The following is a 10,000-nucleotide window of genomic DNA, read 5'->3' as shown; positions in this document are numbered from 1 at the left end:
TGACATCTGATATTATATGATAAGAGCAAAGCCTTTATAGATCTCTTAATTTTGAACCAAATTATTGGTTATCTTCTAACAGTTGAAATCATAATTTGGTTTGATGCACATGTAACTGAGAAACAAAGGAAGGAGACATATTAAAAAAGAAGGGTTCCATGGTGTAATGGTTAGCACTCTGGACTCTGCATCCAGCAAATGCACAAAAAGGGGTTCCGTGGTGTAATGGTTAGCACTCTGGACTTTGAATCCAGTGATCCGAGTTCAAATCTTGGTGGAACCTTTTTGTGTTTTCTTATTTACTTCTTAATTGGATATGACATCTGATATTATATGATAAGAGCAAAGCCTTTAGAGATCTCTTAATTTTGAACCAAATTATTGGTTATCTTCTAACAGTTGAAATCATAATTTGGTTTGATGCACATGTAAGTGATAAACAAAGGAAGGAGACATATTAAAAAAGAAGGGTTCCATGGTGTAATGGTTAGCACTCTGGACTCTGAATCCAGCAAATGCACAAAAAGGGGTTCCATGGTGTAATGGTTAGCACTCTGGACTCTGAATCCAGCGATCCGAGTTCAAATCTCGGTGGGACCTTTCATGTTTTAATCTTCTACATTTACAATACTAAAATGAATACTGCCACTACTGTTAAAAAATATTGCCTGAAAATATCATACTAACCCAATATGACTACAGTTTGTATACAGTAGACATGTGCACCGCTAAAAAGTTCGTTTCCGGTTCGGATCGATTCGGACTTTTCGAATTTTGTTTCGGATCGAATCTGATTCGGCAAAATTTGAATAAATTCGTTTCGGATTTATTCGGATTTGAATAAATTCGTTTCGGATTTATTCGGATTCGGCTGAATTCGGTTCTATTCCGTTCCGAAATTCGGTATGTTTTTAGTACACTAACATCCATTTAGTACACTAAGTCACTAACACCCATAAACTACCTATGAACCACTAAACCGAGGCCCCCCCACATCGCAAACCCTATAATAACATTATTTAACCCCTAATCTGCCGATCGGATATCGCCGCCGCCTACATAATAGCTATTAACCCTTAATCTGCTGTCCCTAACACCGCCGACCCCTACATTATAGTTATTAACCCCTAATCTGCCTCCCCCAACATCGCCGCAATCTAACTACAAGTATTAACCCCTAATCTGCCGACCCGATATCGCCGCCGCCTACATTATAGCTATTAACCCCTAATCTGCTGTCCCTAACACCGCCGACCCCTACATTATAGTTATTAACCCCTAATCTGCCCCCCCCAATGTCGCCACAATCTAACTACAAGTATTAACCCCTAATCTGCCGACCCGATATCGCCGCCGCCTACATTATAGCTATTAACCCCTAATCTGCTGTCCCTAACACCGCCGACCCCTACATTATAGTTATTAACCCCTAATCTGCCTCCCCCAACGTTGCCGCAATCTAACTACAAGTATTAACCCCTAATCTGCTGACCCGATATCGCCGCCGCCTACATTATAACTATTAACCCCTAATCTGCTGTCCCTAACACCGCCGACCCCTACATTATAGTTATTAACCCCTAATCTGCCCCCCCCAACGTCGCCGCAATCTAACTACAAGTATTAACCCCTAATCTGCCGACCCGATATCGCCGCCGCCTACATTATAGCTATTAACCCCTAATCTGCTGTCCCTAACACCGCCGACCCCTACATTATAGTTATTAACCCCTAATCTGCCTCCCCCCAACGTCGCCACAATCTAACTACAAGTATTAACCCCTAATCTGCCGACCGCAAATCGCCGCCACTATAATAAATGTATTAACCCGTAAACCGCCGCACTCCCGCCTCGCAAACACTATAATACATTTTATTAACCCCTAATCTGCCCTCCCTAACATCGCCGCCACCTACCTACAATTATTAACCCCTAATCTCCCGCCCCCAACGTCGCTGCTACTATAATAAGGTTATTAACCCCTAAACCTAAATCTAACCCTAACACTAACACCCCCTAACTTAAATATAATTTAAATAAAACGAAATAAGTTTACTATAGTTAAATAAATGAATCCTATTTAAAACTAAAGACTTACCTGTAAAATAAACCCTAAGATAGCTGCAATATAACTAATAGTTACATTGTAGCTATTTTAGGATTTATTTTTATTTTACAGGCAACTTTGTATTTATTTTAACTAGGTACAATAGTTATTAAATAGTTAATAACTATTTAATAACTACCTAGCTAAAATAAATACAAATTTACCTGTAAAATAAATCCTAACCTAAGTTACACTAACACCTAACACTACACTATCATTAAATTAACTAAATAAATGAATCATATTTAAAACAAAATACTTACCTGTAAAATAAACCCTAATATAGCTGCAATATAACTAATAGTTACATTGTAGCTATTTTAGCATTTATATTTATTTTACAGGCAACTTTGTATTTATTTTAACTAGGTACAAAAGCTATTAAATAGTTATTGACTAATTAATAGCTACCTAGTTAAAATAATTACAAAATTACCTGTAAAATAAATCCTAACCTAAGTTACAATTAAACCTAACACTACACTGTCATTAAATAAATTAACTACAAGTACCTACAATTATCTACAATTAAATGAACTAAAGTACAAAACCCCCCCACTAAATTACAAAAAAAAACAAACACTAAATTACAAAAAATAAAAAAATATTACAAGAAATTTAAACTAATTACACCTAATCTAAGCCCCCTAATAAAATAACAAAGCCCCCCAAAATAAAAAAAATGCCCTACCCTATACTAAATTACAAAAGTTAACAGCTCTATTACCTTACCAGCCCTGAACAGGGCCCTTTGCGGGGCATGCCCCAAAGAAAACAGCTCTTTTGCCTGTAAAAAAAAAACACAATCCCCCCCCCCCACATTACAACCCACCACCCACATACCCCTACTCTAACCCAAACCCCCCTTAAATAAACCTAACACTACCCCCCTGAAGATCTCCCTACCTTGAGTCGTGTTCACCCAGCCGGGCCGAAGTCTTCATCCGATGGGGCAGAAGAGGACATCCAGACCGGCAGAAGTCTTCATCCAAGCTGGGCAAGAAGAGGTCTTCCATCCATCATACAAGTACCAAAATACAAACAAACACTAAATTACAAAAAATAATAAAATATTACAATAATTTTAAACTAATTACACCTAATCTAAGCCCCCTACTAGCTATTAATATAGCTTCAATATAACTAATAGTTACATTGTAGCTATTTTAGGATTTATATTTATTTTACAGGCAACTTTGTATTTATTTTAACTAGGTACAATAGCTATTAAATAGTTAATAACTACCTAGCTAAAATAAATACAAATTTACCTGTAAAATAAACCCTAACCTAAGTTACAATTACACCTAACACTACACTGTCATTAAATTAACTAAATAAATTAATCCTATATAAAACTAAATACTTACCTGTAAAATAAACCCTAATATAGCTACAATATAACTAAGAGTTACATTGTAGCTATTTTAGCATTTATATTTATTTTACAGGCAACTTTGTATTTATTTTAACTAGGTACAATAGCTATTAAATAGATATTTACTGTTTAATAGCTACCTAGTTAAAATAATTACAAAATTACCTGTAAAATAAATCCTAACCTAAGTTACTATTAAACCTAACACTACACTATCATTAAATAAATTAACTACAAGTACCTACAATTAAATACAATGAAATAAACTAAACTAAAGTACAAAAAAAACAAACACTAAATTACAAAAAATAAAAAAAATTACAAGAATTTTAAACTAATTACACCTAATCTAAGCCCCCTAATAAAATAACAAAGCCCCCCAAAATAAAAAAATGCCCTACCCTATACTAAATTACAAAAGTAATCAGCTCTATTACCTTACCAGCCCTTAAAAGGGTCTTTTGCGGGGGCATGCCCCAAAGAAAACATCTCTTTTGCCTGTAAAAAAAAACACAATACCCCCCCCCCACATTACAACCCACCACCCACATACCCCTACTCTAACCCAAACCCCCCTTAAATAAACCTAACACTACCCCCCTGAAGATCTCTCTCTACCGTGTTGTGATATACCTTTAAGGTATCTCCCTTCATGCACCTTTCTCCTTTAAAAGGGAGCCTCCTACAATCAATCTTTGCCTGATTATTGAGAAGTTCAACAGCCTGGAGGCTGTTTCCTTTGCTACTCTTCAGGTCACATCTATACCTATCAAATTTATGGTTGGAAATTATACCTAAAGTTTGTTAGCCTAGAACTGAGTCATCTACAGCTTCCTCTTAGTTGTAAACCAGTTTCTAAACATCTGTGATTACCGCTCTGCACTAAAATCCTTTACAGGTCTCCCTCTGCAGCTCCTGTCAGTTTATTTTACACATCGCGGAACCTCCGCAGCTTTCCGACGCTGGATCCCCAAACCGGAAGTGATTCACACATTCACCGCAAGCCATTCACTCCTGCAACAGGCAAGCTCTCTCTGTCTCCTTACTCACAGGTAACTTCTGTTTGTTACAACTTCTGGATATTGATTGTATCGGTTGGCTCTCCTGTTGCCATATTTATTCAAGTTGACTTTGTCTAAGTTATATTGCTACACGCATGGGATGTGAATCACTTTACCTCTGCATACTATTCCGCAATAAATACTGCTTGCAAGTTACATATTTGGACAAACCTAAGGTTGTATTAAGCAATCTGTGTGAGTGACTTTGTATATATTTTATTGGGTGAATGTGTGTGAAGTAAACTGGACTCTGAATCATAAGTTACAGATGATAAAAGATTCTTCCACTAATCCTAACTTCAACTAACTTCTGATTCTGGGCTATCAGAGTTAGAGTTCTTAAACTTACTATACTGGCTATTAATTGCTCACTGTTACCATTTCTGTTCAAACTAAGTCTGTGTTTGCAGAAATAGATATACAAAAGAGCTACAAATACTCTATTTCTGGTTTGTGTGTGAGTGGATTCGTTACACGTGTCTTCACCCAGCGGGCCGAAGTCTTCATCCGATGGGGCAGAAGAGGACATCCAGACCGGCAGAAGTCTTCATCCAAGCGGGGCAAGAAGAGGTCTTCCATCCATCAGAAGTCTTGATCCAGGCGGCATCTTCTCTGTTCATCCATCCGGAGCGGAGCGGCAGCATCCTGAAGACATCCCACGCAGAGCATCCTCTTCTTTCTTGATCCGACGACTAGGTGACTGTACCTTTAAGTGACGTCATCCAAGATGGCGTCCCTTGAATTCCGATTGGCTGATAGGATTCTATCAGCCAATCGGAATTAAGGTAGGAAAAATCTGATTGGCTGATTCAATCAGCCAATCAGATTCAAGTTCAATCCGATTGGCTGATCCAATCAGCCAATCAGATTGAGCTCGCATTCTATTGGCTGATCGGAACAGCCAATAGAGTGCGAGGTCAATCTGATTGGCTGATTCCATCAGCCAATCGGATTGAACTTGAATCTGATTGGCTGATTAAATCAGCCAATCAGATTTTTCCTACCTTAATTCCGATTGGCTGATAGAATCCTATCAGCCAATCGGAATTCAAGGGACGCCATCTTGGATGACGTCACTTAAAGGTACAGTCACCTAGTCGTCGGATCAAGAAAGAAGAGGATGCTCTGCGTGGGATGTCTTCAGGATGCTGCCGCTCCGCTCCGGATGGATGAACAGAGAAGATGCCGCCTGGATCAAGACTTCTGATGGATGGAAGACCTCTTCTTGCCCCGCTTGGATGAAGACTTCTGCCGGTCTGGATGTCCTCTTCTGCCCCATCGGATGAAGACTTCGGCCCGCTGGGTGAAGATACGGTAGAGAGATCTTCAGGGGGTTAGTGTTAGGTTTATTTAAGGGGGGTTTGGGTTAGAGTAGGGGTATGTGGGTGGTGGGTTGTAATGTGGGGGGGGTATTGTGTTTTTTTTTACAGGCAAAAGAGCTGTTTTCGTTGGGGCATGCCCCCGCAAAAGGCCCTTTTAAGGGCTGGTAAGGTAATAGAGCTGATTACTTTTGTAATTTAGTATAGGGTAGGGCATTTTTTTATTTTGGGGGGCTTTGTTATTTTATTAGGGGGCTTAGATTAGGTGTAATTAGTTTAAAATTCTTGTAATTTTTTTTATTTTTTGTAATTTAGTGTTTGTTTTTTTTGTACTTTAGTTTAGTTTATTTCATTGTATTTAATTGTAGGTACTTGTAGTTAATTTATTTAATGATAGTGTAGTGTTAGGTTTAATAGTAACTTAGGTTAGGATTTATTTTACAGGTAATTTTGTAATTATTTTAACTAGGTAGCTATTAATTAGTCAATAACTATTTAATAGCTATTGTACCTAGTTAAAATAAATACAAAGTTGCCTGTAAAATAAATATAAATGCTAAAAAAAGCTACAATGTAACTATTAGTTATATTGTAGCTATATTAGGGTTTATTTTACAGGTAAGTATTTAGTTTTATATAGGATTAATTTATTTAGTTAATTTAATGACAGTGTAGTGTTAGGTGTAATTGTAACTTAGGTTAGGGTTTATTTTACAGGTAAATTTGTATTTATTTTAGCTAGGTAGTTATTAACTATTTAATAGCTATTGTACCTAGTTAAAATAAATACAAAGTTGCCTGTAAAATAAATATAAATCCTAAAATAGCTACAATGTAACTATTAGTTATATTGTAGCTATATTAATAGCTAGTAGGGGGCTTAGATTAGGTGTAATTAGTTTAAAATTATTGTAATATTTTATTATTTTTGCTAATTTAGTGTTTGTTTGTTTTTTTGTACTTTTCTGATGGATGGAAGACCTCTTCTTGCCCCGCTTGGATGAAGACTTCTGCCAGTCTGGATGTCCTCTTCTGCCCCATCGGATGAAGACTTTGGCCCGGCTGGGTGAACACGACTCAAGGTAGGGAGATCTTCAGGGGGGTAGTGTTAGGTTTATTTAAGGGGGGTTTGGGTTAGAGTAGGGGTATGTGGGTGGTGGGTTGTAATGTGGGGGGGGATTGTGTTTTTTTTTTACAGGCAAAAGAGCTGTTTTCTTTGGGGCATGCCCCGCAAAGGGCCCTGTTCAGGGCTGGTAAGGTAATAGAGCTGTTAACTTTTGTAATTTAGTATAGGTTAGGGCATTTTTTTTATTTTGGGTGGCTTTGTTATTTTATTAGGGGGCTTAGATTAGGTGTAATTAGTTTAAAATTCTTGTAATATTTTTTTATTTTTTGTAATTTAGTGGGGGTGGTTTGTACTTTAGTTTAGTTTTTTTAATTGTATTTAATTGTAGGTACTTGTAGTTAATTTATTTAATGATAGTGTAGTGTTAGGTTTAATTGTAACTTAGGTTAGGATTTATTTTACAGGTAATTTTGTAATTATTTTAACTAGGTAGCTATTAAATAGTCAATATCTATTTAATAGCTATTGAACCTAGTTAAAATGAATACAAAGTTGCCTGTACAATACATATAAATGCTAAAATAGCTACAATGTAACTATTAGTTATATTGCAGCTATATTAGGGTTTATTTTACAGGTAAGTCTTTAGTTTTATATAGGATTCATTTATTGAGTTAATTTAATGATAGTGTAGTGTTAGGTGTAATTGTAAATTAGGTTATGATTTATTTTACAGGTAAATTTGTATTTATTTTAGCTAGGTAGTTATTAAATAGTTATTAACTATTTAATAACTATTGTACCTAGTTAAAATAAATACAAAGTTGCCTGTAAAATACATATAAATCCTAAAATAGCTACAATGTAATTATTAGTTATATTGAAGCTATATTAATAGCTAGTAGGGGGCTTAGATTAGGTGTAATTAGTTTAAAATTATTGTAATATTTTATTATTTTTGGTAATTTAGTGTTTGTTTGTATTTTGGTACTTGTATGATGGATGGAAGACCTCTTCTTGCCCCGCTTGGATGAAGACTTCTGCCGGTCTGGATGTCCTCTTCTGCCCCATCGGATGAAGACTTCGGCCCGGCTGGGTGAACACGACTCAAGGTAGGGAGATCTTCAGGGGGGTAGTGTTAGGTTTATTTAAGGGGGGTTTGGGTTAGAGTAGGGGTATGTGGGTGGTGGGTTGTAATGTGGGGGGGGATTGTGTTTTTTTTTTTACAGGCAAAAGAGCTGTTTTCTTTGGGGCATGCCCCGCAAAGGGCCCTGTTCAGGGCTGGTAAGGTAATAGAGCTGTTAACTTTTGTAATTTAGTATAGGGTAGGGCATTTTTTTTTATTTTGGGGGGCTTTGTTATTTTATTAGGGGGCTTAGATTAGGTGTAATTAGTTTAAAATTCTTGTAATATTTTTTTATTTTTTGTAATTTAGTGTTTGTTTTTTTTTTGGTAATTTAGTGGGGGGGTTTTGTACTTTAGTTTATTTAATTGTAGATAATTATAGGTACTTGTAGTTAATTAATTTAATGATAGTGTAGTGTTAAGTTTAATTGTAACTTAGGTTAGGATTTATTTTACAGGTAATTTTGTAATTATTTTAACTAGGTAGCTATTAATTAGTCAATAACTATTTAATAGCTTTTGTACCTAGTTAAAATAAATACAAAGTTGCCTGTAAAATAAATATAAATGCTAAAATAGCTACAATGTAACTATTAGTTATATTGCAGCTATATTAGGGTTTATTTTACAGGTAAGTATTTAGTTTTAAATATGATTCATTTATTTAATTAATTTAATGATAGTGTAGTGTTAGGTGTTAGTGTAACTTAGGTTAGGATTTATTTTACAGGTAAATTTGTATTTATTTTAGCTAGGTAGTTATTAAATAGTTATTAACTATTTAATAACTATTGTACCTAGTTAAAATAAATACAAAGTTGCCTGTAAAATAAAAATAAATGCTAAAATAGCTACAATGTAACTATTAGTTATATTGCAGCTATCTTAGGGTTTATTTTACAGGTAAGTCTTTAGTTTTAAATAGGATTCATTTATTTAACTATAGTAAACTTATTTCGTTTTATTTAAATTATATTTAAGTTAGGGGGTGTTAGTGTTAGGGTTAGATTTAGGTTTAGGGGTTAATAACCTTATTATAGTAGCGGCGACGATGGGGGCGGGAGATTAGGGGTTAATAATTGTAGGTAGGTGGCGGCGATGTTAGGGAGGGCAGATTAGGGGTTAATAAAATGTATTATAGTGTTTGCGAGGCTGGAGTGCGGCGGTTTAGGGGTTAATACATTTATTATAGTGGCGGCGATTTGCGGTCGGCAGATTAGGGGTTAATACTTGTAGTTAGATTGTGGCGACGTTGGGGGGAGGCAGATTAGGGGTTAATAACTATAATGTAGGGGTCGGCGGTGTTAGGGACAGCAGATTAGGGGTTAATAGTTATAATGTAGGCGGCGGCGATATCGGGTCGGCAGATTAGGGGTTAATACTTGTAGTTAGATTGTGGTGACGTTGGGGGGGGCAGATTAGGGGTTAATAACTATAATGTAGGGGTCGGCGGTGTTAGGGACAGCAGATTAGGGGTTAATAGCTATAATGTAGGCGGCGGCAATATCGGGTCGGCAGATTAGGGGTTAATACTTGTAGTTAGATTGCGGCGACGTTGGGGGGGGGCAGATTAGGGGTTAATAACTATAATGTAGGGGTCGGCGGTGTTAGGGACAGCAGATTAGGGGTTAATAGTTATAATGTAGGCGGCGGCGATATCGGGTCGGCAGATTAGGGGTTAATACTTGTAGTTAGATTGCGGCGACGTTGGGGGGGGCAGATTAGGGGTTAATAACTATAATGTAGGGGTCGGCGGTGTTAGGGACAGCAGATTAGGGGTTAATAGCTATAATGTAGGCGGCGGCGATATCGGGTCGGCAGATTAGGGGTTAATACTTGTAGTTAGATTGCGGCGACATTGGGGGGGGCAGATTAGGGGTTAATAACTATAATGTAGGGGTCGGCGGTGTTAGGGACAGCAGATTAGGGGTTAATAGTTATAA

General features: G+C 36.7%; 1 non-coding gene across 1 annotated transcript; it reads left to right on the top strand.

Annotated features, from left to right (window-relative positions):
- The first annotated feature begins 528 nt into the window (after positions 1–528).
- TRNAQ-CUG (transfer RNA glutamine (anticodon CUG)) lies at positions 529–600 on the top strand. Its single transcript has one exon. It is a non-coding gene; the product is annotated as a tRNA-Gln (tRNA).
- Positions 601–10,000: the final 9,400 nt, after the last annotated feature.

This window comes from Bombina bombina, unplaced genomic scaffold (genome assembly GCF_027579735.1).
Source record: "Bombina bombina isolate aBomBom1 unplaced genomic scaffold, aBomBom1.pri scaffold_517, whole genome shotgun sequence".
Taxonomy (NCBI): Eukaryota; Metazoa; Chordata; class Amphibia; order Anura; family Bombinatoridae; genus Bombina; species Bombina bombina.
This window is presented reverse-complemented; position numbering and strand designations above follow the sequence as displayed.